General features: G+C 46.8%; 1 protein-coding gene and 1 long non-coding RNA gene across 3 annotated transcripts in view; both read right to left on the bottom strand.

Moving 5' to 3' along the window:
- Window positions 1–27,939, bottom strand: part of LOC311626611 (uncharacterized protein) — a 249,313-nt gene that overhangs the window by 159,204 nt on the left and 62,170 nt on the right. The window lies entirely within an intron of this gene.
- LOC311626618 lies at window positions 642–26,110 on the bottom strand. Its single transcript, XR_014795736.1, has 3 exons — window positions 25,998–26,110; window positions 7,539–7,665; window positions 642–5,290 (listed from the first exon to the last, which is right to left on the bottom strand). It is a non-coding gene; the product is annotated as an uncharacterized lncRNA (long non-coding RNA).

Raw genomic sequence — 27,939 nt, 5'->3', positions numbered from 1 at the left:
CAACTAGAAACAGACTCTGTGCCGCAGAGCCCACTGAGATTATTCAAAGTGGCCAGTCCTAAGCCTCTGACTCTGCCTAGCCCATTCCTTTCATGGAAACCAGAGTAATACTCTTGCTCACATTTTTCCTTGGTCCCTCTCCTCCTGTCTGACCTCCATGTGGCCTTCCCTGAGGGGGTGCGCCCCCTTCTCTTGGAAACTCTGAGTAAAAACTGGTAATCATCTCCTGTTCCTGTTGGCCTTATTATACCTTGAATTTTATATCAATATACTATATATTTTTTTAATTTATTGATTTTTAGAGAGAGAAAGAGACACATTAATTTGTTGTTTCACTTATTTATGCATTCATTGGGTGCTCCTTGTATGTGCCCTAAACAGAGAGAGAGAGAGAGATTAATTTATTGTTCTACAAATTAAACGTGCAATGTTGGCATATCGGAACAATGCTCTAACCAACTGAGCTACTCTGCCAGGGCCAATATACTATATTTTAAAACACATTGTGGGGGGATGAGAGGACACAGATCTGTCACCTCTATTTCTTTTGTGACTAGCACAGAGCCTGCAGACAGAAAGCCTTTTGTCATGCTACATGTTTGAGGGTAACTCCTCTGTGGGAATCAAAGAGTTTTTCCATTCCATCTCCAAATGCCCCACCCTCAATCTCCTGCCACACTTGACCCGCTGGCCTCCCATGAGCTGGTATGAACTCCAGTGGGCCGCTTTTTGAACCCTGATGCAGTTCCACAGGCATGACTTGGCTACATGGGCACGAGCAGGAGTCAGATTGTGAATGGAGCGGAAAGAATGCATTAGACCCAACAAGTTGGTGCTGTTAGAAACAATGCAGAGAAATTCTGAAATTACCAGTGTGGAGCAACCCGAATTTGAATCTGACTCTCTTATTTGTTTTGTGAGCTTTGGAAAATTTCTTAGACTCGTTAAGTGTCAAGTGCTTCATCTCTGAAATGGAAAAATGAAATCTTATCTTCAAAGGCTGTTAGGATTCAATGAAATCATGCATGTGAAGCACTCTATTTGTTAAGATTCTTTCCGTGGCAATGACAGAGATTAAGGCCCAACATAAATGTATTCGATCATATAACCTGGAAACTCAGAGTGGCCAGCTTTAGGCAGTGCTGAAGTCAAGGCTCCGAGGACATGGCCAGGCTCAGCCTCGCTCGCCACACTCAGCTTTGCTGACCTCGGGTTCTTTGCAGAGAGGCTTCTGCAAGTATGCCTGAGCCAGGCCCATTTCAGCCCTATGGGCTTGTGATCACTGTAGAGCGAGGGTGATGGATCTAGTAAGGTTTCTGTAGGAATCCTGGAAAGGCCTCAGTTTGGCTCACATGTCCAGCTTTAAGCCAATCATCATTTGTAGTCAAAATAGTCACCTGGTGGTACAAGGAGTGGCCTTCCGTGGTTTCCTAAAGGTAGAGACTTGTCCACTACAACTTTCGGCAAAAACTGGAACTGAGTTTACAAACCGGCACCCGTTGGGGAAACTGGCTTTTAGACATATTCTGCGTGGCTCCGTCAAAAATGAACATTCACTGATCACATTAAATGCTGCTGTGGAAAGTATAAATTGTCGCAGCTCATGAAAAGCAATGTGACGATAAATATCTAAATTAAAAATATACATGCTCTAGACCTAGCTATTCCACTTCTAGGAATCCATCCTACAAATATCCTCACACATGGAGTTCTGGGAAATGACTCAGTGGGAGGTTATTTGTGGCAGTATATTTGTCAGAGCAAAGGGCTGGAAACCACCTAAATGCCCGTCAACAGAGGCAGAGCTAAAGGAAGTATGATATACTGATTCAAAGAAATCCTACAAACAAGAAAAAATGAAAAAAAAATTATGGACTGACCATAAAACACCAACCAACCTGCAAAATATTTTATTGAATGAGAAAAACAAAGGGCAGAGTCATTTGTTTAAGGAGTGGGGGAATCCTACATGGTATGTGTGTTTGCATACATGTTGGCCCTAAAAGTGGTGACCTTGGTTATCTGTGGGGAAGAAAACTGAGAGTAGGTCTGAGGATATAGTGGAGAGGTGAGGTGACCAGGAGCTAGAAACTAAATTTTCTCCACAGAATTAGTTTCCATCCCCTGCACTAGCCACACCAGCCCTGGGGATGGGGAACCATGCCCAGCAGAGCAACCTCGAGGAAGGACAGGGAATACAGGCCATCACATGAACTAAGCCTTTAGGGACTCAACCCAGGATTGGTTACTTTCAATATGGTGGCACTTATGTGTTAAAACACCGTGTCCCTCAGTCTTCAGAGCAAGTCCCCAAGAAGATGGGATACCTGTTTTCAGCTGAGAAAAGTGAGGCTCAGGTGGGGTTGCGGGTGTGTGTGTGTGTGTGTATGTGTGTGTATGTGTGTGTGTGTAAGATACTGGCTCAGTATCATGTAGCTGGTAAGAGAGTCAGAGTCAAAAGAAGCACCCAGGCTCTGAGGAATGGGGCCCTGCCACGCCCTGAGAACAGGAGGACTCTGACTGCAGATTAATCCTTGGGTCTGCTGCAGGGTGACTGAGGCAGTGCTCCCTATTCCTTGCACAATGCCCCCTGGTCACTGGCATAAACACAGGCCCCTCAGAGCCATCCTAAGGCAAGTTCCCAGATGACCTTGAGAAGAGCTCTCTGAGAAGAGTTGGCTTGAAGGATTAGAATTCCAATTCAAATCATTCCCACGTGCACTTGGTGGTGGGAGAGAGCGCTGACATTGGGTCATTCCACTCACAGAGATCTGTGCTGTGCCCAGAATGCACCTCGGCGCCTGCTGGAGTCTGCGAGGGTGGGCACAGCAGCCTTCATGCCGAGGCTCCCCCGGAGGGGGGAGCAATGACTGAAGACCACACTGTGGGCTGCTCATCTCACCCCCTGCACACAAATCAATGTCGTGTTTGAACCAACTAAATGAAAGTCGGTGTCTGTGAAGTCAATGCCAATAGCCCCCTGGCCTTCTCATGCTTTGGAGAACCTTAAGAATCCAGTCCCCAGGGAGAAACATGTGTTCTATTATTGGCCAGTCCTTCCACCTGAGATGTAGCTCCCAGTTACAAGCCAGCTCAGGCAGCAACCCACGAGCGAGCTTCGCCTAGGAGAAATATTCTTGTCACATAAGAATCCCCCTATTAATCAAAAATCACATTATGGCTCCTGGAATGAAGTTTCCTTTACTACCCCTTAATAATTGCCTGAGATAAGATAAAAATTGGTAATTGCACGTTCTCTTCTGATGGGAGATAATACAAAAGTGGTATCAAAATTTAACTTAAAAGAGTACATTCACTTGGCTAATAGGCTTCCATTATGCGGCCTTTACTTATTCATTCATTACAATTTTTGCCACATATGGAAAACTTTAATTGGAAGTCACTTATTACATTGTTCCCGAGTGTTAGCAGCAGGAGAAAGTTTTCAATAATCAAAGAAGGATGAAAGCAATAGGAGCCCAGGTTTTTATAGAGAGTGAAACCTGCTGAGTAGACCTTCTCTACCAACCACTGGAGCGGGCTTTCTCCTCAACATGTGACCTTCAGATCAGAGATGGAAGACACATTAAGGACAAAGCACAGTTTTTTTGGGGGGGATGAAAGTATAATAAATGGATTCTAAATAACATTTTAATACTAGTATGTGTATTTTACTTTATGTATTACCCATATTGCAGAAGGCAGCTGAGCCTACAATGGAGCTACAGTCCACAGGCAGGGGGTCCTTCCACTTATAAGCTAAATAACAATGAGCTTGTTTTGTGAGATTTTCCAGCTGACAGATAGCCGTCATTAATGCCTCTTAATTAATTATATCATATTTATATTGCCAGCATCACCAAGCCAAACTCAAGCAGCACTTTCACAAGGAAATAGTCCTGATCAAGATACAAAGGCCAACACACATCTAACACAACTCATGTTATTGGAGTAGAAATTGCAGTATGCCAGGAGATCAGGGGTTCACACAGCCCTGCTGGGGCCAGTCCTTCCCTGGGACACCCCTCAGGGGTATGGAGGCAGCAGCACCAGGGAGGGGGTCTGTGATCCAGAAAGGATAAGTCACTGTGGGAATTGTGTTTCCAAGGGGCCTTACCTCCACTGCAGAACAGGAGCCTCTGCAGCAGAGCTGTTTGTCCCAGCTGGCCCTTCACCTTTGATGTTGAACCACTAACATGAAAATGTGTGCATTTACACATGAAAGTGTGTGTGCCTGTTCCGTCCAGGTAGCAGCTCTACAGGAAAGGCTGCAGAGGCTCGTCGTCGTCGTTGTTATCATCATCTTCATCATCATCATCGCCATTTTAGATGCCAAAGCCAGGAGGACTGTGCTGGCACCAGCGCTGCCCAGCTGCAGAGTGGCAGAGCATGTGAGGCACCCAGTCCTCCACTCCTCCCGCCTATACCATGGGTGCCTGTTTGGAAGGTCCCAGCAGAAAGTTCTCTCTAAACAAGTGAACATCCCTCTTGGGCTGGATGGAAATTTGTGAATCAGCTCTTCTCTTCGGCTTTGGCTAGTCGTGTATTTATATTTATAGAGCTTGAATCCTTCTCCAGAGACAGGCCTTGTGGAAAATATTTCTCTGGCTGAACTTGCATTTGAACTCTCCCTGACCCTCCAGGTCTCTTTAGTGAGACCTCAGGGTACTGATTAAACAAGATAGCAGCCACCCCTGTATAAATTACGGTGGCTTCTCCATCTCTCCCTCCCAAATCACCACCATTAATCAAGGGCACACCAAGGGGGGGTCCTGTGTTGACACTAATTGGTGAAAATAACTACACCAGGAGAGAGAAGCATCTCACTGAGGGTCCACAGGCCTGGTTCCAGGAGCACGTGTGAGAAAATCCAGCACAAAGCAGACATAAGCTACTGAGGAAGGTCAGCCAGCCACCGTCAGAGGTGATGGGGACCAATACATCCCAGCCAGAGCTCCTGGTACACTCTGGCCTCTGTTACTTATTCATTCAGCAAACAGTGTTGGGCACCCCCCTGTTTCAATCAAAGAAATCATAGTCTCTCCCCATGAAGGCATCACAGTCTGTGGGTGGGGTGGCAGACTAGTCAACAGAAAATTATAGAACAATCAGTGGGGGGTCATACTCCATATGGGATGGGAGGAGATCCCAGGACCTCACCCAAACTGGGTGTGGGAAGCCTCATGCGTGGAGGTGGTTCTTGAGCTGAGTCTTCAGTGATTGGTAGAGGTGACCCAGATGGTCAAAGGAAGGAAGGCCACCAGCAGGGGGCCCAGCATGTGCAAATACACTGTGGTTGAGAAACATAGGCAGTTATGGTGAGAGTGGGGAATATAAAAACCCATTGGAGTTCAATGACAGCTCAGGACCCCACCCCACTGCAATGGGACCTGCTAGGACCCGGGAATGCTTACTGAGCACAGCAGCCACCACCAGAGCCCTGAGCAGGTGCTGTGCAGGATCTGACACCTAGAAAAGTCATCATGGAATCCAGTCCTTCCAGTTTCACAGTGGAGGTCCATGGAGAGCTTCCTTAACATCTCTCTTCCTCAGTTTCCTCATCTTGAAAATGGAATTAATGGCACTGCTCTGAATGATTGTTCTAAGCATTGAAAACAGGTCTTGGGAACACCTGGAGCGAAGTAGCAGGCGCTGCCTAGGTGTGGCTTCCTTGCTGTTACTGTGGGAGATTCTAGTGTGCCTGGGAGAATCCTAGACCTCACAGACAATGCCATCTGTCTGTCCCACACTCAGATTTTGAGCTCATGGCAGATCTGTGGGTGGCGGTGTTCATACCTCCAAAGACTCCTGAGGCTGCATCCTGCCCACAGGAGGCCGGCCTCTCCTCACATGCTCACAGAATCCAGTCACAACCCTTTTCTCCTCTGGGCCCTTTGCCCATGGCTCCCGGTGCGTCAGGAACACACCCTCCATTTGTTATTAGCTGAAGCCAGAAAAGAATTGTCATGGTGAGTCTGTCAGAGGAGAAAATGAACCCATACTCCCAGGACAAATGGAAATGCTGTTGTGTTTGCTTTTTGGACTGACCGCCCCACCTCCCTGCTGCCACCCAGAGTGATTCCAGTGGGTACTTCCTGCCCTCCTTTCTCTCTCCTGTGCTTCCACTTTCACCAGTCCACTTCACTGGGTTTTTGGAGGTAAGAAAATTAACGTTATTTATCATTGGGACGACTGCTAATGTCACTTTGATCACCTCTCCACAGCCACCCACTAGATCCTGCCACTAACTAAAATCAGCCCTGAGGGTCCCCCCTCTGGGGACATCCTCTGGCTAGCACAGACCAGGGTTGCTGAGAGTCTTGCTTGGGTACAAAGTAGGACTTATGAATCCCAACACACTGCCTGATGTGACCTGATGTGAGCAAGGTAGATACCCCTTCCCAGCCTCCATTTCCCATCTGGAAGATAGTGATAATAATGCGTATCCCACCTTTGTGCAGGTTGCCGCACAGTGGGTAATAAATAAGTGACAGCTGTTGTCTATTTTAGTATTACTATTTTCCCCCTTTCTTATTTATGCAGATCTCCTGCTGATCAAGAGCCCAAATCCCTTGGCCAGAAGGGAATGGTTTTCTTGGATCCTGCTGAAAGCTGAGCCAGGCTGGAAATAGCCACATCCAGGTAGATGCCAGAGCAGCAGCCTAGGACAGTGGTCGGCAAACCGTGGCTCGAGAGCCACATGTGGCTCTTTGGCCCCTTGAGTGTGGCTCTTCCACAAAATACCACTGCCTTGGTAAGTCTATTTTAAAGAAGTTGTGTTAAAAGAAGTTTAAGTTTAAAAAAATTTGGCTATCAAAATAAATTTCAATCGTTGTACTGTTGATATCTGTTGACTAATGAGTTTGCCGACCACTGGCCTAGGAGGTCAGCTGTCATGGCCCTGGAGCACAGGGAATGGATCTGAGTTGACGGTGGGGACATGAGTAGAGAATAAAGCACTCCCTGTTATTCCAGTCCCTCCATTAGGCTTTGCAAACATACCTGGGAGGAATCTGCTATTTGAGATACATACATTTTCCATTGAGGATCTGTTGTGGTAGCTATGGTGTAACACCCCAATATGTGTAGCTACAGGTGACCCCTAAGCCTTAGTCCATGTCTTCTCCTTCTAGATCTCTCTTTTGATGGCAGAGAGCCTACTATTTATTGAGTACCTACTATGTGCCAAGTACGAAGCCTCATTTGATCCTCACAACTATCCTGTAAGAACTCATGGTTTGAAGATGAGGAAACTGAGTCTCAGAGAAGGTGAGTCTTGCCCAAGATCACCCAAATGTAGCTCTGACAGTGAAGCCAGCACTTCCATGTCACAAGACTTTATGGTTTTCCAGAAGGAGTCCCAGCCTTGCCCCCTCCACCGTGGCCAGCTACCCTGCAGGCTTTGTTCAGGCCATTATCATAGGGTCTGTCTGGCAGAGTGGTTAAGGGGATCCACTCAGCCCTCAAACCTGAAGCCAATATTAAATGTACCCAAACAATAGACACTCTGTGTGGTGGCTTGCCCTGTCTGTTAGCACCTCCGGAATCGAGTTGGGTGATCCAAACTGCATTCATGTCCTTCTCCTGCAACTTCCCCTCCATGCGGGACACCAGAACAACACAAGACAAGCTTCATGTCTACGGTGTGAGGGCCTGAGGACCAGCCTGCAAAGAGAGGAAGAAGGTGAAGACTTGACTTTCCAGCCTCAGAAATGAGAGGAAGCTTCTGTCTCCCACTGTAACTCACAGAATGAGGGATTCCTACACAAGAAAAGAGGTTAAGATGTAGGATGATTAAAAAAAAGACAAATGTCCATATCAGCTAGTCTTATCTCCATGAAAGTTTTGAGGGCTGGTTTGTCTAAAGGGGGGAAGCAGAGAGTGGGCCCAGGTCCTCTGGGTTTTCACGGTGAGCTCTGTGCATTGGCACGCTCACCAGCTAACACAGGGGAGCGTGCAGAGGCTACCATGTTTCCCCGAAAATAAGACATCCTCTGAAAATAAGACCTAGCACATGGAAAGATAAGACATCCCCTGAAAATAAGACCTAGCGCAACTTTGTTAGAAAAAATTAATATAAGACACTGTCTTATTTTTGGGGAAACAGAGTACGTCCAACACGGACACAGAACAGATCTTAAAAACCTGTGTTATTCGTCTTCTGCCTCTGAATGCCACCACATCCACTCCCGGTTCCAGGCCAAGGCTCTGGCCGGTCCCGCCATGCTTCCTTCTGTCTAGCCCGCATCTCTCCTGCTGCTGTGCAGCCTGTTTCCTCCGTCACAACCTCGTGGAGATGGAGAACAGCTGGGGCTGATCATCCTCTGGAGACTAACTTTTCAGAGTTTTGTTTTAGTAGAAACACCCGGGTGCTGAGGAATTTGCCCCTTTGTTTGAAAATGAATGACTTCCTCTTAGGGCTGCTCTGAGGAGCTTCCACCTGAGTTGTGGTAACTTCAAAGGCTCCCCACATTTCTGTGCCAGAGGCCAGAGGCCGGCGGGGGCCTACTCCAGCAGCTTCTGCAGCCCCCGGCCTTAAACCCAAAGCTGGGGAAGGGCCCTGTGCACATGCACGATGGGCACCGGAATCTCGTCTACACAGATGCAGGCATGGTCTTGAAATTGAGGGTGGGTGTGAGTATTCAAAATCCATGTCTCTCCTTCCGTGGTTAGGACTCAGTCTTAGAAAGCAATGAGACAAGTGGGACGACAACATTCAGTGAAGACCCTGAATCTTCAGCTTTAGTTTGTAATAAATATTTATGGCCAAGTTACAACAAGTCCTGAAAGAAGCTTCTAATTACAGGGCTTCTCGGACCATCCCCATGTACACATTCTGTTCATTTTAAGACTTTGCCATGATTCTTGTCTTTTGCAAAAACTCTGTCTAGCGAGTAGCTGCTTCCTACACGCAGCTGGGGTGCGCACCAGACGACTGTTGCTCTCTTAGTAATTTTGTCAAGCTTCATTTGAGATTAATCGGACTTCAGGTGCCAGGTAAGGGCAGAACTTGGTTCCCCGTGACCTCAACCCCTTCGGAGCAGGAGGTAGAGAGGTCCAGGAGCCAGGGGGCATGCTGGTCAGAGGCCAGAGGGTGGAGGCCCGTGCTGACTGGGAGGGGGCAGCGTGTCTGCAGCGTGGACTCCACACCTGGGTCCGTAGAGGAAGACGCTTTGCAAGCAGAACGCAGTGTTTTAATTGCCATGTCCCAGTGACATAGTCTCACCAGCAACCCCCATAAATCACACCCTGACAGCTACCGGGCTTGTCCAACGCTGAACACAAGTGGACTCCTCTTTTCCGCCGAGTCTTGAGTTGTAGGCAGCACCATCACCCTTCAGCAAACATCTGTAGTTCATCTTAGCGTTTGAAGAAATATATGAGTTTCACTGTCTTTTTTTTTTTTTCTTCAAGTTCTTTGCAGCTTCTGCTTCTTGATTTGTTTGAAGGCCATCTGCTACATATAAAATTGGGGAGTGGGGCAGGCTGTGGAAAGAAACATTTGAGAGATGTACAGGCTGGGAGCAAATGCAAACCCTGGGAATGCTTTATCAGCTTCGGGGGCAGATCACTTTCCTTTCTGAACCCCAGCCCCTCCGTGGGTGCTGGACTTGGACTGTCACCGTTGGCTCTGGCTGACGTTTGTCCTGGTCTGTCTCCTGGCCAGTCCTGTACCACCCAGGACAAGAGTCCAGGCATTGGTCATTCTGAGATCTCTCAAGCCTTGAAAATGCATGCTGGGGTGGACTTCCAACACTCCCTAAAGATGCCCCGTGGGCTGCGGGACTAAAGGGATGCCCAGGAGCAGTGGGTGATGTTTCTCCCGAGAATGGCAAGGAAGCCCAGGCTCAGGAGTGTCTGTCATGGCACGAAGTTACCACAGGGTGGTAGGAGTCCTGCAGTTGCCTCGCATTCTTCCCTAAGAAGCAGAGAAAAGAAACCAAATGCTTCTATGCAAATAATGCAGGCTGCCCGCCCCTCCTGCCCAAACGGAGGGGTCCCAGCTGAAGGCTGGCTTCCCTGAGGCGCCAGGTGTTTAAACATTTGACCCCTGAAATCATCACCACCCGTAGCCATGCCAGGCCGGATTTCCTCGGCCTTAAGGTGGAAGCTGGCTTTGTTCGGGTTCCAGGGACCACCATTCTGCCTGCCAAGAAATTAACGTAAAGGTTGCGTTTGATGGCCAAGGCAATGGCTGGTTCGCCAGAAAAGCAGAGCTAGAACCGTGATGAGACGGAGAAGTTGTCCTACCACCAGCTCTCCCTTCTGTCCTTATGCCAACTGAAGAGAGATGCATAAATCCCAAGTATCACACCAGCCAGTTTTATTTTCCAACCCTCCCCACAAGGTTCAAAATACTTTCGTAAAGCCGATGAAGCATTTGTTGTCATCATTAGGACCAGCCGCCCTCGTTTGATCTCTGTAATTTATGGAGAAGTGGTGTGAAGCTCCACGCAGCCTTTGTAGGTCCCCTGCTTTCACTTCTCCCGTGGTGCTCTGGCACGCAGCCACGGCAACGGCTCCAACCATGCGCCGAGCCACGGGTTTCCGAGGCACGCTGGAGCCTTTGCTCCTGGAAAGATAAATTGCGGAATCGCCAGCTTTGTTCTGGTGTTTAGTGGAAGGCCCTTCCCCAGCTAAGCGCTCAGAGGCTGGCTGGGAACCCCAGCCAGGTGTGACCTTGCCACGTGGCTTTGCCTGTCATGAGAAGGCAGCGTGGGCCCCAGTGGCTCCCTTACTGTATGTAGCAAGGGCGGCTCTCTCCCCCAGCCCCCACCTACCCCACTCCACCCTCAACAGGGCTGGTGGAAACCCCAAAGCAAGTAAGCATGGAAATACCTTGAGCAACAGCACCAATGCACCCAACTCTGTCAAGCCTACAGATTTATGGGACGGAGAACATTTTACCCAGAGGGGAGAAAAAAGACTTTCATGTCAATCACCTCCTATAAGCCTAGAAAAGAAGCTGGCTTGCAGTGGTTAGCCGCTTAGTAGAGAATTTCAGAAAAAGTTGCTTAAAAGAGTGGATTCAGCGGTAAAGCGGAGGGGTCGGGCCGCAGGGAGCTTCCCCCGCAGCGCGCGTCTTCCCCCGCAGCGGCCCGGGAAGCAGGCCTGTGCGGGGGGCGCGGGGTGATTTGTGGGTGTGCCTTCACGGGGACGGGCCTGCATCTGTGGAGCTCCGCCGCGCTGCGTCCTGACAGGTCCAGATGTTGGGAAGATGAAAAGCCTCCTGCTTGAGGAACTGTGCAACTAGGAGCCTGAAAGGTGTTCCGAATACAGTTTAAAAAGGCATCTGTCTTGAAATAATTTCAACATCTCACTCGTCTATTTATAAGCCCTGTCAGATGGCTTGCCTGGGCCCTCTCAGACTATTTTAAGGGGCTCGCTTTTACAACCAGATACTTGAACCAATGAAGTTTCAAACCGTTGCCCCGTTTCTTTCTCCGCCGGGCCCACCCATTCGACCGGCCTTCCGGCACCCATGAGACCTCTTTACGTCAGACCTGCCACAGAAGGGCCTTTCCTTCTCTCTGTGGGGCCCATCACACCCACAGGGCTTGGCATCGGAGGGGGCGGAACCCGCCAGGCATCACTGGTCTGGACTGATTCAAGATTCCTGGGTAAGGAGGAAACAAACGGCCCCTGGGCCAAGCCCCGCTGCTCCCGCAGACCTCATAACTCACCAGACTGCGGACTTCTTACAGCAGGAGCGGGACTTGACCCTTACCGCGGCTTTGCAGTGGCGTCTGAGCTTGAGTTTCCACGGGTGAAAACCTATGCCCAAGACCACCCTTTAGAAGACCATTCTTGCTAGACCTGAGGAGTAATGTTATTCTTGGGTCATTTCACTTCACTCTCAGGGAAGAGTCGGGAAGGGTGTAAGTTGTAAATCACTCTCTTCTGGAATGGATTTGTGCCAGAACCGGTGGGCCTGAGCATTCCTGCCTCGCTTGACATGGTAAAGAGATTATGGTATGTAAAATTCGGCCAAACATAGCTTGTTTCCATTTCCTGCTTTTCTGGTTGTCCGTCTCACTGTGAAAGGTTAAAACCTGGGAGGGAAATGGCATCCGTGCGTGGAATTGCTCTCACTTCCACTCAGGTGGGGTCCAGGTACGGTGACCAAGCAAGCCTCGGGCCCCTCGGGTAGATCGTCAGAAATGCGGCCTTTGGGTAGTTTTGGCTGCTCTTTCTTCCAAAGTTACAAAAACAGAAGGCGGGAAACACGGAAGCCAGCCTGTGGTGGGCTGAGCTTGTAACTCCCTGTTCAAATGTTTGCCTTTCTACACCGTTGGCATTAGCCTTCCCTCTTCCCTGCCTTCAATAGCTGAGTCCTGGAGCTGCGTGACATCATTTTAGCTGATCTGGTTGCTCTACTGGGGACTCCTCCTGAAACTCTTAACCCATGCGGATAATGGTTTCTTGAGATTTCATCCTGTGGTCCAAGCGTCCGATTTATCCCATTCGATCACATGTGCACCAGCCTAGAGACAAGAACCGTGATGCGTGCTGTGGCATCACTCTCTTCAAATTCCCGGAACCCCTTTGCTTTCTGGGATGGAAATTAACAGTACATGAAAGATCTTGCGTTCTCACCCCGAATGGACATGGTGGGCGGTGCCCAGGTTGCAGAATCAGGTCAACAGGTGAGGAGGTCAGGGTGCTGTGACAGAGGGGCCCGCACTCCACCCCAGTGTGCACCGAGTGGGGGAGCTGCCAGCATGGCCAGACACGCGTGAGCAAAGACATCTGCAAATTAACAAATCCAGGCCCCTGGGGCCGTGTCATGTATTCGTCTTGCTGAATAAGGTAAACCAGAAAGTAATTTTGATTAGTGTTTGTCTAAGCTATTCTTCAAAGGGAACAGCACGACTGCACGGGCGCTGGGACAGTTAGCCAGGTATTCCTGGCCTCATTGCTGAGACGTCACAGCGGAAGGCAGACAGTCCCTTGGTTCGGCTTCTGCACTGTGGAGGTCAATGTAAAATGGACCGTGAAAGAAGGTATTTTAACATTATAAACTCAAGAAAAACCAACAGAGGAAAAAGTGTCCCTCTTTCATTTTCCCCACACACAACAGGAATGAATGAGCAGTAAAATTTCCCCCTCTAGCTGGGAACCGAGACACCAGCAGTCCTAATTGAGAGAGAAATTTCCTCTCGTGCAAGATCTGAGAGAAACACTTGAATCAAAAGGCTTACTAAGGGTGATGGAATCTTTATTAATTATTATTTAGAATTATTTCCATAAAAGGAAATGGCTCTAGATTAAGATAAAGGTTCTAAAAATGGCATTTATAGGGATTTATAAACATTTTCATATGTGGCCAAGCATTTTTTTGCAAGCAGTTCATGTTCTTTCTCTATTTGGGCTACCACTGACGCACCATTTCCCCAGTTATCTGGGGCAATAATATCGGCCACTTGGTGACTTTTCTGGGATCTGGAGAGAGGGTAGGAAACACTCAGAGTGCTGCTCAAAGCCTGGGCTGCATTTCAGACCAACAAATCTCTGGCAGCTTCACCCCGATATGCCTCCTTTGATAGAAAAGGGAGCTCACGGGGCCCAGCACTTGTATTTGAAACACTTCAAGAGGTTGTCCTTTCCCTTGTCAGAGCCTTCTCGTCCCCTCCTTGCCTCCATGCAGCAGGTGAAGAAATTGCATGAGGGCTCAGCCCAGAACTGGCGGAAGCGGCCAGTGCCCTTCTCCACTTGGTGCAGCTTAGCAAGGCCAAATGCCTGCATTGGAGGGGGGAGGGGGAGTGTTAGGTGCATTTGTTATCATTTCAGCAATCTCGATTGGCTAGGGAGAGCTGTCGTTCCAGCTTCTAGAATGTCTGCACACCCAGGGCTAAATCAGAGGTCTCCAAGCCTGCCATTGGCTAACACCCGAGAAATCCAGCCTGCCAGCGGCATGGCTTCCCAAGGCTGCCAAGTAACTCCTTTTCTGTTTGAAAATATCGGAATTTCTCACTGCTTGTATAGAGACGTTTCATGTCACTCAGATGAAAGCCCAGTTTCACTGCACATCAATATTGATTGGACATGTTACAAACAAACTTCTAAGCACAAAGAAGCCTCCTTTATCCACAGGAAACCTGAATATCTTTATGGCCACAGCAACCCGGGGTATTTGGAAACATCTGGAAGCATACAGTCTGTTCTGCTTCTTCCCAAAATACTTGTTATTGTAGAAGCAGAGGAAGCAGTCCCAGGACTCATCCACTCCCGCTGGTGGTGTGAGCAGGACAGAGTGCGTAGTGCCTAACCTGGTGCTGACCTGCGTGGGCACCCATCAATCCCCAGCAAGACAGCCTTTGTGGAAAGCTGGTGTTTGTAGACAGTGGCTTCCAGGGACCGTGCTTGGGGCTTGATGTGCCCTGTTTGGTGGGAGCTGAGCAGCTGCCTCCTTGAGCCTGGGGATTTCTCAGTCGATGGAGGAAATCCTCTAAATATTTACAACCATTTAACAACTGCCTATATCCTGACAGTTTTACCTCCCAAATTTCTCTTGATACATACATGCCTGTCAGCCTGCACCACGCATGCACTCTGACCCTGCCGTGCTGATCTCCCTTCTTTCGCTTTCACGCTGGGGAAGTTCCTTCTCCTGGGGCAGCCAGAACAGCCTCTTTAGAGAGCAGAGCTGTTTGAAATATGCACTGGCTTCTGATTGCATTCAGGATCAAGACCAAAAACCCTACAGGAACCTCCTAGACCCTGTGTGACAGAGCCCTTGCCTCATTCCAGTCATCCTCTCTGGGCCCCACCTGGACTGGCTTTTCTACATTTGCTCAGGGCCCTCATACAGCCTGTTCCCTCTTCTTAGGGCATATCTCCCAAACCCAGCCTTCACCCCATGAGGCCCTTTGGCTCTCAGCTCCAAAGCCATGTTTTCAGGAAGGCCCTTCTTGGAAGCCCCTAATAGGGTCAGATCTCTACTCGCCCCCCATACATTCATGTACATCTCTACAGCAGCCCCGATGGTGCCTTCAAAGCATGGCCCACTGTGAGATCATTTGATTATTAGGAGTTTTCCTTCTAGACTCTAAGTTGTAGAGTCTAGTTCTTTGGAGGAGAGGTAAGGCCAGTTGTTCTCCATCTTGTTTCCCAGTGCCTACCATAGTGCCCCAAGCACCTAGCATATGGTAGGTGCTCAATAAAAATGGATTGAATAAAAGAATAACTGGCAGTCAGACAGGCAGGATGAAGTAGGGAAGGAAGGAAGAATGAGGGGGAGGGAAAGGGAGAGGCTCGCTAGCTCCAGAGACAACAACAATCAGCTCCAGCATGACCTGAATTCCTCACCATTTCTAATCCCTAAATCCATGAATTTCATATCTATCACATCTCACATCCTTTTGAATGAATCAATGCCAATACCAGGACTGACCAGCAGACCCTAAGCGACAGATGAATGATTACTCTGATACATGTTACCGTGAAAGAGAGGGCTAAGGGACTGCCTGGCTAAAGAAATCAGACAACCTTGTCAGCCTGCCTCCTTAGGCTTTTATTATAGCAGCAACTTGAACTAAAATTAACTATCAGATACTATCAGCAGGGTAAGCATCCTGAGAAGACACATGAATTTGTAGTGTCCTTTAAGTAAGGACGTTTTGAAGTCTAAATATAAAGATTCCAATAAAATACCCAGGGGCTCAGACTTGTTTGGAAAAGCGAAGGCAGGGTCTGCCACCTTCAGCAAAGTGCCCTGGAAAGCCCTTAACTTTTTGGAGATTCCTCCTTACAGATTTTCCAACCAAGTCCCGTGCTTCCCCAAGACAAATCAAGAAAGCCACATTGCAGCAAAGATTAAGAAGAAATGAGAATAATAGGGCTGGATCTTCTATAATCACTGGTTCATTCATTCATTCCATACACACCATGCTTGGGAGAGATATGTGGCATAGCGGCAATATGTGGTAGATCTTGCTGACGCCCTCTCACCATGGGACCTTGGCCACGTCACCCTTCTGCTTTGAGCCTCAGTTTCACCCTCTGTAAAGTGAGAAGTTTAGATGATCCCTAATGACTAACTCTTTAATACTGATATTCTATTGCCCAAACTGGATGATGATGGTGATAATGATGATGGTGTTATTAATAATAGTAATCTTAACTGAGCCCTTAGCCTGGGGAGGGCACTATGGTCTTTCCCTATGTTTTATCATTTGATTCTCAGCTACCCTATGAGAGAAGTACAATTATCTGTGACTATTTTATGAATAATGGAAACTGAGGCAAAAGAGATTAGATGACCTGCCAATAGTCAACAAGCTAAAACATGCCTGGGTAGAGATGTAAACAAACATCCCCCTGACTCTACTTTGCTACACCCACTACCTCAATTTGCATGAAGCCTTCTAACAATACAGGATGTGGCCAGTCTTGGGGGCATGATGGAGGCACATTTACTAGTATATTCTGTGCTTAGAGCAGGTGATTGTCTCCACTCTGGGTGAACAGCTGCCCCTGGGCCTCGGGAGACCTCTCACCCAGGTGTATAACTGCTTAGAAGACGTGGAGACCACGGTGAAAGGCAGCCCTCTCCTGACCAAGGCTTTCAGCTGCTGTGAACACTCTCCGGGCTACTTTCCTCCAAGAAGCAACATCCTGACCCAGACCTTCACTGGCTGCCTTATGCCCCTATCTGAGGCCATTAATTGGAAGCTCTCAAGCCAGAGATGATTGCAAATAAATTTTAATTGGCCCCACCACTTCTAAGAATTGGGAGATTTTACATAATTCAGATATGTGCCTAAAAAGCCAGCTCTGCCTACAATCCCACTTGCCACCAATCAGCTGGAGCCGAATAGGACCTGTTCCTTTGGACAGACATGCTTTCTCTGCTTGATCACAGACCCCACCATGCTTCTTGTCTCACAAGAACCTTTGTAGGCATTTGAGCTTGGCAATCCCAGACCTTAGAACCAAATCTGAAGACTGTCATTCAAATTCCTTAGCAACCTAAACCCTAACTTCTTCCAGCCAACACAAAGTCCTTGCTGTCCGTCCTTCTGAAGTGAGTCCTCTCTACAGGCTCTATTAAATTACGCTTTATCCAAAGGATCTCCTCTCCCCTCCATCCTCCATATCCTCATCTTCAGTTATATTTCATTCTGTGCCACTGGGTGTGTTTTCTTCCATTTGCTTGTGGCTTAACTGCTCAGCTGAAGTCCACAGAAAAGAAGTGGAAACTCTGGCTTTGTGAATTTCTGCTCAGAAAAGCTACTAAGGGACAGGTTGCCTGGCTCCTTCCTGCTAATCACAGTGTGGCCCACTCACGAGCCATTTCTGCATTGCCTGCAGTCCAGCCTGTTAGAAAGGCAAAACCTCAGGCCCAGCCCACATGGCTAAATACAAATATGCATTTTAATAAGCTCTCCCAGGTGAACAGTATCTCTTTAAAGTTTGAGAAGCCATAGCCAAGTGGAGGAGTTAAGTCCAAGCCAGGCTCAGCTACAGGTCAGGTACTCACCCCTAAGTCTCTCCAGACTACTCAGCCTCTCTGAGCACAACAGCAGGTCCACAAGCGGCCACATTCTAAGAGGATGGGTCAATCCATTTTTATTGAGCACCCATTCTAAGAGGTCAAGACAGAGGGCTTAGGATCCCAGGAGTGGAGGCACAGATAACTACCCTTCCTAAAGTGAGTGTGTCCCCTGCAGACAGAGTCAGGTCAGCTGTCTGATCCCAGCCCCAAGTCCCTGCTCTACTGCAATGGGAGGAAATTGAGTTAGACATGGAAGAAGATGTTCTGTCACACAATGTGGTTATGGGCTCTGAGAAGCACCCAGGAAACTTAGGGGTGTTGTAGAGGCTCTACAGAAAGGATAATGCATGTGGTAGAAAAGAAGTAACTTTTGCACAGGTACATGAGACCATCACTGCAACAGTAGAATCAGAGAATTGCAATAGTGTCTCTCCTGATGGATATAGAGTTCATTCAGTCAATCAATAACTATTTATGGGAGAAAATGCTGTGTGTCAGGCACCGTTTCTAGGTGTGAGACAACAGACAAATGTCCTCATGGCATGAGGCTTATATTCTGGTGCAGGGACAGTCAGGAAAACAAGAGACAGAAGAGTAAGGAATGTCTGGTGAGCACAAGTACCTATATGACTTGAGGTGTGGAAACTTCTAACAACCTGAATAGCTTGTGTCTCACAGTGGGAGAGAAGCAGACCCTGTGCTAAGCACCCCACAACATGGGAACTGAGCGAGTCATCACAGCACCATTGTGAGGTAGGGTGTTCCTCAGTAAAGCCTCAAAGGGGATCCCACCTGCTGGTTTTCATGCCCCTGAGCAATCCCTGCCCTTCAGTGTGGGCTGCACACACAGTGGTGACTGCCTTCTAACAACAAGAACATGGCACAAGTGATGGGAAGGCACATGAAAATCAGGTAACACCAAGCCTGATCTCTGACTCCCTCTCTTTGCCTCTGGGAAGTCCTACAGCCCAGATGACAAATAATCTGATGTCTGCAGCCAACAGCCATCAAGAACTTGAGGCCACCAACAGCCTTGTGAGTGAGTTTGGAAGCAGCCCCTCCTCCATTGGGGCCTAAGAAGACTGCAGCCCCAGCGCATACTGTGATGATGTTCTCATAAGAAACTTGGAATCAGAGGCACCAGTGAGCAATGCCAGTATTCTTGACCCACAGAAACTGTGACATTAGGAGAGGACCAAGATGGCAGCAGAGGTAAACACCTATATTTGCTGCCTCTCACAACTACATCAAAATTACAACTAAAATGCAGAACAACTACCACCCAGAACCATGGGAAAGTTGGCTGAGTGGACATTCCACAACTAGAGAGGTGAAGAAAGCACAGTGAGACTGATAAGAGGTGCGGAGGCATGGAAAGTGCTGGCACCTGGATGTGCTGCTCTTTTAATCAGGAAGGAGATACAAGCTCCTGCTTGCTCTGAACTCCAGTTCTAGGTGAGACTCTGCGGGACCCAGGCACATACAGGGAGAAACTGGACTGTCTGGCATCAGGCCAGAACTCAAGGATAGCTTTCTCTCAGAGGTGCTCACAGCGATCATTGCTCCTGCACAGGGGTTCAGGACATGGAGATCTGGGAACTACATCAGTGTAGGGCTGACTGGCAGCCATTGCTGTTTGCTCTTCCCTGGTGATTCCCAGACACTTTGCCCCACCCAATTGAAACTCCACCCAAGCTGTGTGCATCAGCTTTTGCATATGAATGGCCTGTCCTTCCTCTGTCTAAAACCTGTCAAACTGCAACAGGGTCAGAGAGCCCAGAGCTTCAAAAAGAAGACCCAAGGTCCAGCAGCAGCAGCCTGCCTTGCTTCACAGCTGGACCTCATCTGGGCACTTCCAAACCCCATACAAAGAGGAGGAATCTGCAGATGTCTCTGTAGCTCTTGCTGGGCAACCCCAGACAGTGGCTGGCCTTTACCTCCTTGGTGATCCAAGAGCCAGAGTACTCAGTGGTCAGAATGGGGCTATACCAGATTACAACTCTTCACATTCATAAGAGACACACTCAAGGGGAAGACTCAGTGAGCACCAAAGCCCCACTGAAGCAAGTCCTCCCCCATAAGGGTGTCTCTTGTGCAACAGATCTTCCAGTGTAGACACAGCTGGTCATCACAGCCAATTGTCCTGAAGGTCAATTCCTCCCAGTGATACAATAGCAATCAAGAGTTAACTACAACAAGATTGTGCAAACAGCCCACAAAGGGGTAGACCAAGAACATCCACCTCAGGTGACTGGGAAGGCTGAGACACTGGGCCCTATAGAACACCTACCACACAAGCCCACTCTATCAACTCAAGGAGCGTTAGCAGCTACCTACTACATATAAACAAACACAGGGAAGCAGCCAAAATGCAGAGTCAAAGAAACAAGTCACAAATGAAAGCAAATACTGGATATAGAGTTCAAAACCATGGTTATAAGGTTACTCAAAAATTTCCTAGAAACCTCCAAGAAATTTAGTGAGACTTTCAAGGATATGAAAAAGGACTAATCAGCTATTAAGCATACACTGACTGAAATAAACAATAACATACAGAGATTCAAGAGCAGACTAGAGAATTCCAAGAATCAAGTCAAAGATCTGAAATACAAAGAAGCAAAGAACACCTAACCGGAAAAGAAAAAAGAAACCAAAAATATGAAGATAGCAGAAGGAGCTCCTGGAACAACTTCAAGCATACCAACATCTGAATTATGGGAGTGCCAGAAGAAGAGAGAGAGCAAGATATTGAAAACATATTTGAAGAAATAATGACAGAAAATTTCCCCTACCTGGTGAAAGAAATAGACTTACAAGTCCAGGAAGAGCAGAGACCATCAAACAAAAGGAGTCCAAAGAGGACTACATCAAGACACATCATAATTAAAATACCCAGGGCAAAAGACAAAGAGAGAATCTTAAAAGCAGCAAGAGAAAAACAGTTACCTACAAGGGAGTACCCATACAACTGTCGGCTGATTTCTCAACAGAAACTATGCAGGCCAGATGGGAGTGACAAGAAATAGTCAAAGTTATGAATAGCAAGAACCTACAGCCAAGATTACTCTACCCAGCAAAGCTATCATTTAGAATTAAATGTCAGATAAAGAGCTTCACAGACAAGAAAAAGCTAAAGGAGTTCATCACCACCAAACCAGTAGTATATGAAATGCTGAAGGGTATTCTCTAAGAAGAGGAAGAAGAAGAAAAAGGTAAAGATAAAAAATTATCAACAACAAATACATATCTATCAACAAGTGAACCTAAAAATCAAATGAATTTTTTTTAAAAAAATTATGAAAAGAACAGACTGGTGAATATAATAGAATCAGGGGCATGAAAAGGGAGCAGACTGACAATTCTCAGGGGGGAGGGAGTGTGGGGAGTGTGGGAAGAGACTGGACAAAGAGCTTACACCTATGGATAAGGCCAGTGGGAGTGATGGGGGGAAGGTCTGGAGTGGGGTAGGAATCGGGTGGAGGGGGACTATGGGGAGAAAAAAAAAGAGGAACATCTATAATGATCTGAACAATAAAGATTAAAAAAAGAAAAAGAAAGAAAGAAACTATGACATTAGAAACGTTTGCTATTTTAAGCCACTAAGTTTAGAGTAATTATTTACTAGAAAAAGCAAGACATTATCTATTAAGGTACTATTATTACCGCCATTTTATGGATGATAAGACTGGAAAACAGAGAGGTAAATTAATTTGTCCCAGAATATAGAGCAAGTATATCATGTCAGAGTTGGGATGTGAACCCTGCAGTCTGGCTCCCAGGTCCCTATGATTAAACATCACAGGATGCTTCCTTAAAGATCACATTAGATTAAAGTACCTGTTCATACATTTGCCTCTCTCAGCAGACTGCGATCTCCCTTTCTGATCTGTGTGTCTGGCATCCGGTTAGCTCAGCTCACAGAAGGTGCTCTGCCAAAGTCGGCTGAGTGAAGCCAGGAGGTGGAAGAGAGTGCCCGGGACTATGCCTCACACCAGAGAAGAGAAATATTAGGGCTGGGAAGAAATGTCCCCCCAAAAGTCCCCATCAGCCCCAAGCCTCTTGCATGGAGATGGAACCCATATTTTGCTGACACATACACAACTCCAACAAAAGCATGTCAGACTTGGCCCAAGTTTAATATCCTTGATACGATCTCTAATCTTTTTCAGGTGCATCTCACATTCAGGAATCTTTATTTGGCTTCCAAACAGCAAGTTGTCTCTTGTACCAAAAAATATGTGACTTATATCTGTTTATCTTAAGTAACCACTGAAAGATATGTTTCTAACCATGGGAATGTCCTACAAGCCTGTTAAACATCTGTTATGTTGTGTGTACACTTTCCGAGATGGGTCTTTTGGATCAACTTTTTTTTAAAACAAATATCTAGGGAGATTTTTTTTTTTTTTCTGATGCTAAATAACTGAACTCATATCACCCTAGTTTGAGGCTTTTTGCAGGACAGAGGGAAACCCAGGAAGTTGACAAGAGCAGAGGTGGGTCCAGGTGAAGGTGGAGCTGACCCTTGGGAAGGGCTTCCAAAGCCAGACAGCCAGGTGTGTGAAGCGGGGAGGGGCGCTAGGAGGGGTGGGAGAGGAGTAGACCAGTGTGATAATGAGACCCATCCTGTGGACCAGGCCGAATTCTACCTCTGCTACCTACCTAGTGTCCTGAAACTTGGGCCTCTGAGCCTCAGTTTACTGATCTACAAAATGGAAGTCATTAAAACCTAGACAATACAAGGAGTTTGCCTTGAGCACTTTCTCTAAAAGTGGCACCTTTTCAACACTTTTGAGGTAGGTGTTGACTTGGTGCCTTTCTTCTCTGCTAGTCCCCTCCCCACACCCCTTGGCTTATGCTCCTGGGCAGGGTGTGTAGGTTTGGCACTGTCACCGGAGGTTAGATAAGAAGGCTTTTTCAGAAGCCTGCAGCAGCCTTGGCTTTCTGAGACAGTGTAAGAAGGAAGAGACTGTGGCACTGCCTGGATGCTGAGCTCATTCCCTAGCGAGTGCAATTCCAGGAGCACATGAGTTGTTGTTTTTTTAATTAATAAACTTTTCTTTAGCAGTTTTAGGTTTAAGAGAAGAATAAATGAAAAGTACTAAGTTCTCATATGCCTTCACAAAACCCAATTTCCCCTATTTTTAACAGAACATTGTCACAACTAATGAGCCAATATTGAGGAATTATTATTAACTGAATCCATGGTTTACAGTAGGGTTCACCCTGTATTAAACCTCCTATGGGGAAGGAGAAACCAAGATGGCAGCATAGGTAAACACCTAAACTGCAGCCTCGCACAACAATTTTAAAAATACAACTAAAAGACAAAACAGACATCTGGAATTTAAAAAACAAAACAAAACTGATGAACAGAATAAACTGGTGAATATAATAGAATCTGGGGCATAGAAAGGGAGTGGACTGACAACTCTCAGGGGGAAAGGGGTGTGGGGTGCGGGAAGAAACTGGACAAAAATCGTACACCTATGGATGTGGACAATGCTGGGGTGGGGTGGGGGGAAGTAAGGGAAGAGGGTGGGATGGGAACCAGATGGAGGGGAGCTATGGGGGGGGGGAGGAACAACTGTAATCATCTGAACAATAAAGATTTATTAAATTAAAAAAAACATCCTATGGGTTTTGACAAATATATTACATATCCACTAATATAGTATTATACAGAAAAATTGCTTCACTGTCCCAAAACTCACCTGTGCTCCAACCATTAATCCCTCCCTTCCTCTCCCCCTGCAGCCCCTGTAACCATTAATCTTTTTTTACCATTTCCATAGTTTTGTCTTTCCAGAAGGTTGGATAGTTGAAATCACATAGTATAATATGTAGCCTTTCAGATTGGTTTCTTTCACTTAGCTATATTAACTTAGGGTAAGGTGACCAGACGTACCACTTTTGGCGGGACAGTGCCAATTTTTAACAATTTGTCCCGCATCCCGCGGCATTTAAAAAAAGTCCTGACAAATTGTTAAAAAGCAGGACTGTCCCACCAAAAGCAGGACATCTGGTCACCTTAACTTAGGGGTCCCTCCATGTCTTTTTGTAGCCTGAAAGCACATTTCTTTTTATTACTGCGTACTAGTTCATTGTAGGAATGTACTGCAGTTTATCTATTCATCTATTAGAGGTCAGTTGGTTGCTTCCAAGTTTGGGAATTTATCAGTAAAGCTACGATAAACATTTGTGTGCAGATTTTTTTGATGGATGTAAGTTTTCAACTTAGTTGACTAAATAGCAAGGAGCACAATGGATGGATCACATGCTAAGAGTGTGTTTGTTTGGTGAGAAACTACTGTCTTCCAAACTAGGTTTACTCTTTTGTACTTCCCCCAATAATAACTAAGAATTCCTGTTGTTCTACATCCGAACCAGCACTTGGTGCTGTCAGTGTTCTGGATTTTGGATTTGTCAATATGACTGAGATGCCACTACACACACTTCTAGCAGGTGTGTCGTGGTGTCTCATTGTTGTTTTAATTTGCAATTCCCTGGTGGCATATGATCATGGGCATTATATGCATCATTTAAATTAGGAAGTGAAGGTAATAAAAGAAAATGGAACTTGCCTGCTCTGAAAGGTATGTTGTGCAATCACCGCTATCGTTAGTGCACGAGTTTCACCTAGGACCACGGAGATGTGAGGTTCGGGTCCCCTTGCCAGGAAAGATGGGCTTCTCTGAAGGAACAACCTGCTCATTTTTATAACCAATAATATTTGCTTTGCTTACTTTTTGCTTTAGCTACCAGGAAGCTCAAGGTGGTCTCTGAATATGGCATAGGATTTATGGTAGGTATTGCTGCACACCAACTCTACCTTTTAGTTTATCTTAAAATAATACCCCTATTTCCCCTTCTCTCTAACTCCCTTATCTATTTGGAGCTGAGAAATGGGGCAAGGACTAAAGTAATAAACAGACACAACGGTCTTCTGTTGAACTGCACCCCAGCTTGAGCTACCAGCTCCTTCTCCATACCCAACCCAAAGGACAGAAGGAGGCCTGTGAGCCAGCATCCATCCAGAAACTATGGGAATTCCACAGGGAGGCAGAAAGTGGTGGAGTCCCATTTCGAGGAAAGAATAAGCTCTAGTAGCAGGAGTCCCTAGAGCCACTGAGGAGTGATAAGAAATGAGAACTAATCACAAAATTAGATCAAACGATAGCAAATGAGTATGTAAAATTGTCGCTTGCTGTAAACTGTTCACCATAGTTTTGCACACCTGAGGGCCAAATAGCAAAAAACACTGACCAAAAATGCCATTGTGCTAAACTACAGAGCATGTTATGCTCATCAGTTGTTACTACTCTGCACTGATTTGAACCTTATTTGACGTCCTGTAGTAAACAAGACATGCATCATTATTCCCATTTTGCTGATCACTGAGACCCAGGATGTTTACATTGAAGCAGCCACTTAAATCTACCTACCAATTCAGGCTCGACTGCTTGGCTCAGGATCTAAGGGAGACAGGCCTGCCTCCCAGAACAAGCCCAGAAGGAAGCTTCTGAGAGTCCTCTTCATGATACACCGGAGTCGGCCTCTAGGCCCAAAGGTGAGTTACTGTAAGAATCTGCCACACTTATGACAGAGCTTTGGGAATTTCTCTGCATTTGGTTGTATTAATTGCTGTAATAGGTTAAATTGTGTCTTCCCCCCCCCAAAAAAAAAAAATAGGTATCATATGTTGAAGTCTTTCCCCCCAGTATCTCAGAGTAACTTTACTTGGAATAGGATGGCTACAGATGTCATTAAATTAATATGAAGTCACACCAGAGCAGTATAGACCCTTATCCAGTGTGCCTGGTGTCTGTATAAAAAGAGGAAAGACACAGGGAGGCTGCTATCTGAAAGGGGAGGTAGGGATGGGAATGCTGCATCTACAAGTCAAGGAATACAAAGACTGCCTGCCATCTGGGAACGGGGAGAAAGGCACAGGACAAATGGCCATCCATCCATCCATCCATTCATTCTGATTCCCCTCAGAGCACCTAGAGGTCAGTCTTCCAGTCTCCAGAACTATGAGAAAACAGCTTCCTATTGTTGGAATCCAGCCAGGTTGTTGATCTTTGTTATGGCGGCCCTACGAAGTCAATACAGTGGTGGGAGGCTAAACAGCTACACCCAACACACCCAAGCCATATAATGGCTCAAGTGCAACCAAAGTTTAGAGAACAGTCCATATCCAAGTTGCACATTGGTGGGCAGTCTTACTGCATGCAGTCATTTGGGGATCCAGTTGGACAAGGGCTTTGCCATCTTTGACAAGCAGTGCCCAAGCCTGTCCTGGACCTTGCCATTCCAGCGATGGGAACAGAAAGAGAGCATGAAAGGTGTGATGGATCCAGCAGAATTGGCCACTTATTTCTGCTTACAGTATACTGGACACTTCTTCGCACACTCTCCCCAGCTGCCATGGGGGATAGAAACTAAGGTATAGCTGGAGGACAGCTCATGGTCTACCCAGATTGATTAAAGCTCCTACCTGAAGAGCAGAGTATAGCTTATACCCAGCAAGGCTAAACCCAGAGGTTCAGGGAACCAGTGTCCAGCACTTCAGGGTAATGAATTGAAGAGGTCAATCAGATTAAAGTTCTGGAAAGAGAACAGGCAATTAGAGAAAATCAAGGGTTAGAGGAAGACAGGAAACATCCCATAGGCCGCAGTGTTTCCCAAACTTTTGACATATGTATAATTTTCGTAACGTTGAGTACCCCTCGTACTCATGAGAACGTAGAATTAGGCACAGCTAAGCACGGTGAGGTGCATATCCCCATCAAACTCCGGTGCAATGCATACCCCCACCAAACTCTTCCCGTACCCCTGTGGGTACGCGTACCACACTTTGGGAAACACTGCTAGGGTTTAGCCATTAGGACATCCATGGGAATGTCCCATGATTTCAGCCAAACCTTCTAAGGAAACTTGAACAAAACTCTTCCCCACTGTCCCCCCAACTTTCCTGTGGATCTGGTAATTTATTTCCTAACAATACTCTAGCACTTGATTTTCTCTGAAGCCATCATCAGATGAGGGACCGTCAGCCCAATCTGAAAGAGTTCCCCTGGCCCTCACTGCTACCAGCTGACATTGGAGAATAGGCATGAGCCTAAGCAGAGTCAACCTGCTTTCAGCCACGGGCCTCTCGTTCAGAGTACCTGAGGAAAATAAAATCAGCATGGCATGGCCAGAACTAAAATCCTGGGAGGACCCTAGAGAGTAGTCACCAGGGGCCAAGAGATTCACAAAAACTTGGTTTGTTAGCTGACTTACTTGCTTGTTTGCTTGAACCTTTGCTTTGGTGGTAAAGTGTTGAGAGTGTGGGTTTGAGAGTCAAATAGAGCGGGGTTCAAATCCTCCTATTTGAATTTGTGCAAGTTATCCATCCTCCCTGAGCAAACGTTTCTTCCTGTGCCAAACAAAGGTAGCAATAAACAATGTGTACAGACACTGTGCAGAGCCAGTGAAACAGAGTCTGGTCAATAAACGTTAGTTGTCTTTCCTTTTCACCTCTCCCATTATTTTCGAATCAGTGCTGTAGACCCCACAAAGGTCTTATAGCAAGGTATGCTCCAGGGATACAAAAGGATCTCCAGTGAGGTGAGGTGGAAATATGATGGAAATGCACAGAATTTACTTCATGTTTTTATTCACACCTGCATTCATGATGACCTCTCTATTCTTTTCAACCACCAAAATTATTTGTATATTTCATGGCCAAGTCATAGCCAGCTCTAGTATAAATCCTGCTCAAGTCTTTAAACAGAATTTAATGTTCCTGACCTGAATGCAAATGTCCTGAGGGCAGGGTTTTGGTGTATCCTGCTAAATATTATAACCCTATCCCTTAGGAAAGTGCCTAATACACAGGAGGTGCCCAATTAACATCAGCTAAATTAACTAATTTAACATTCCCCTCTCTTACACCTACAGACTTACTCATACTGCCACCATCCATCCATCCATCCATTCTCATCTGTCAACAAATATGGTATATTTATTGTCCAAAGCATTTTGTGAAATGCTACAATAGTTATGGAGATGGATCTGCCCTCTAGGAGACCAATGAAAAGACATCAGACATGTGGTTCAGAGGACAGAAAAGTTGCCTTCAGCTGGGGTGATGAGATAGAGAAAATCTATCTATAATAGAAGAATATGCAAATTAGTTGGGATGCTATAACATCCTGACCGAACAGCAGGAACCTGAGGCTGCATGGCATCTGGCTGGAATGAGGGACCTCAGGCCGCACACCCCCACCCTGCAGGGCTTGACAGGAGACCTCAGGCTGCACCCATCACCCAGTGGGACTTGATGGGGGACTTCAGACTGCACACCCTGCCCCAGCACCAGGCTGGGAGACATCAGGCCATGCCCCTCTCTTGGATGGGCTTAACAGGGACCTCAGGCCATGCTTTCCACCCGG

Source organism: Pipistrellus hanaki (assembly GCF_964339955.1).
Source record: "Pipistrellus hanaki genome assembly, chromosome: 8".
Lineage (NCBI taxonomy): Eukaryota > Metazoa > Chordata > Mammalia > Chiroptera > Vespertilionidae > Pipistrellus > Pipistrellus hanaki.
Note: the sequence above shows the minus strand (reverse complement) of the source record. Positions and strands in the feature narration are given on the sequence as shown.